The sequence below is a fragment of the Sinocyclocheilus rhinocerous genome, unplaced genomic scaffold (assembly GCF_001515625.1).
Source record: "Sinocyclocheilus rhinocerous isolate Xijiao unplaced genomic scaffold, SAMN03320098_v1.1 scaffold153, whole genome shotgun sequence".
Classification (NCBI taxonomy): domain Eukaryota; kingdom Metazoa; phylum Chordata; class Actinopteri; order Cypriniformes; family Cyprinidae; genus Sinocyclocheilus; species Sinocyclocheilus rhinocerous.
This window is the reverse complement of record NW_015660878.1, coordinates 4,664,761-4,667,411: the sequence shown is the minus strand read 5'-3', so window position 1 is coordinate 4,667,411 and position 2,651 is coordinate 4,664,761. Positions and strand designations below refer to the sequence as shown.

The window sequence follows — 2,651 nt, the reverse complement described above, 5'->3', positions numbered from 1 at the left end:
CCTGGACCACAAAACCAGTCATAAGTAGCACGGGTATATTTGTAGCAATAGCCAACAATACATTGTATGGGTCAAAATTATCAATTTTTCTTTTATGCCAAAAATCATTAGGATAATAAGTACAGATCATGTTCCATGAAGATATTTTGTAAATTTCCTACCATAAATATATCAAAACTTAATTTTTGAATTGCTATGCACTATGCATCGCTAAGGACTTAATTTGAACAACTTTAAAGGCGATTTTCTCAATATTTTTATTTTTTTGCACCCTCAGATTCCAGGTTTTCAAATAGTTGCATCTCAGCCAAATATTGTCCTATCCTAACAAGATACATTTCCATACATCAATGGAAAGCTTATTTATTCCGCTTTCAGATTATGTATAAATCTCAATTTCCAAATATTGACCCTTATGACTGGTTTTGTGGTCCAGGGTCACAAATTAATAATTGAAGAGAAAATAAAGGCATGAATCAGCTGAGTAATTTGAAGTATTTCAAGTATTTATTCATTATTCTTACGTCTCTCTCGTGTTTCTTCTTTTCTCTCTGGATCTCCACCAACAGACCGTCCAGGACTGAGCGACGTGTCGCAGATCGAGCGCATCCAGGAGAGCATCATCCACGCCCTGCGGCTCCACCTGTTGTCCAACCACCCCGACAACGCCCTACTCTTTCCCAAGCTGCTGCAGAAACTGGCCGACCTGCGGCAGCTGGTGACGGAGCACGCAGAGCTGGTCCAGGAGATCAACAAGACAGAGGACGCTTCACTCCACCCGCTTCTGCAGGAGATCTACAGGGACATGTACTGACTTTGAAGCGTCGCCGTTCTCAGCAAGCGCCAAAACACAAGAGCTCCCTCTGCGTGTGGGACAGGAGATAAAAGATGCTCAGCTCAGAGGGGGAAAGAAGCCTGGTGGGAACATCTTTGTGGTGTGCACCTGCTGTCGGATCAAGCACTGCCGGGACATTATAGGGTAAAGCCAGCGTAATTCTAGGCTGAATAATATAGCACTAACCTTTAATAGGGCACAGACCTTTATAAGGTCAATGCCTATAGTCCCGTAGAAAAGTGCAATAGATGCTTTTGTAAATTTGCCAAAAAGTGGATTTCAGGTGCAGTAAATAGATGGCACTCAAAATATACGCCTTGGCTCACTGTAAACTGGCAGTAAACCATTAAAGTGCCATATTTAGCTTCATAAGCATCTGTTTATAGTGCGAGAGCATAGTTGGCGTGTATTGTTTTTGACAAACGTGGCTCCTGCTCTATCCATGTAGTTTGAAGGGCGGGGCTTTGGAGATTACAGGGGGCGTGTCTAACGAATCGTAACTTCCAGAGCGGTTGTCACTCTGCACTTTTAAACTCGAGCACAACACTGCTCTGCCAGATAAGCACCAGCAGTCAAGATTTAGGACCTGGAAAATATATAGAGTTGACTATCCTGAATAAGGGGTGATTTTTCATATAATGGTTTAATGCTAGAATGAAATGTATAGAGAGAGAGCCATATAAATCCGATTGTTTGTTACCTCATTTGAAATGCTTGTACATTGAACATCATTTGTAAAATCTTTTGTATAAAAATATTATTGTACACTTTATAGCACTCCAACTGTAATTTTATTGTACACATGTGTTATGTGTTCTGACTTAGTACCTGTATTCGATTGGTAAATTATTGTTTTATTGATGTATTTGTTTTTTTCAAGGAAAATGAATTTTCGTAGCATTTCGAGCAAAATCTACTAGAGTTGACAATTTGATCAGAATGATCAGAATGTGCTTTGTAGACTGTTGCAGTTTTTAATGAATCATTTCATCTTTAGTTGTGTGCGTAATTTGCGTAATTACTGACTGATCTCATCTGGTGTCTGTAGTTTGAAATGAAATGTCAGGTTGATGAAAAATGTTTCTAAAAAACTTGAAATGAGCGGCGTGGACGTGTTTATTTCTGGCGCCATCTTCTGTGTAGTCTGATGTACTGCAAGCGTAAAGTGTAAAACGGAAACGCCGAGCCTGTCCTTCTTGACGCGCCGTCGTGACGTCGCAGCAGCATCATGGTCATGGCGCGCTGTCAGATCGCGTGCTCACTCAAAACAAACAGTTAGGATGTGTTTGAATGGGACGTAGAGGTTGTGCAGCACGAGAAGCGCACGGTTACATAATGGATGTGAACGAAGGGTCCGCGCTCGGCGTCTTCACCTGCGAGCTGTGTGAACTGTCCAGTCCCTACAGCTTTCTACGGCCAGAAGCCGCCAAACACCAGAGCAATAGTGTAAGTACAACAGTGTTTGTGACGCTGCAGAATAACGCACGAGATGGTCGGTCTTCATAAGCAAGGAAGAACAATAGTAGTATAGCTTTAGTGATATACATTGATGTAAACATATATAATGGTATAAGGTTGCGCAAACTCGATCGGTGTTATTATTGGCAGGTGCGCGCAGAGTGTGGTTTGCTGTGATGTCACGGTGACGTATGTAAACATGACATGTAATTGATGAAATAGATATGTGAACATTACATAGGGTGACCATACGTGCCATTTTCCCAGGACGCGTCCTGGCCAGGATTTCTATATTGCCTAAAATATCTAGGTTTTGGCTTTGTTTGCGTGTGCAGACCGATCGGTGTATGACATCAAA

At 41.7% G+C, this 2,651-nt stretch overlaps 1 pseudogene; it reads left to right on the top strand.

Annotated features, from left to right (window-relative positions):
- Positions 1–1,928: 1,928 nt before the first annotated feature.
- Positions 1,929–2,651, top strand: part of LOC107725615 (cysteine-rich DPF motif domain-containing protein 1-like) — a 16,300-nt pseudogene continuing 15,577 nt past the window's right edge.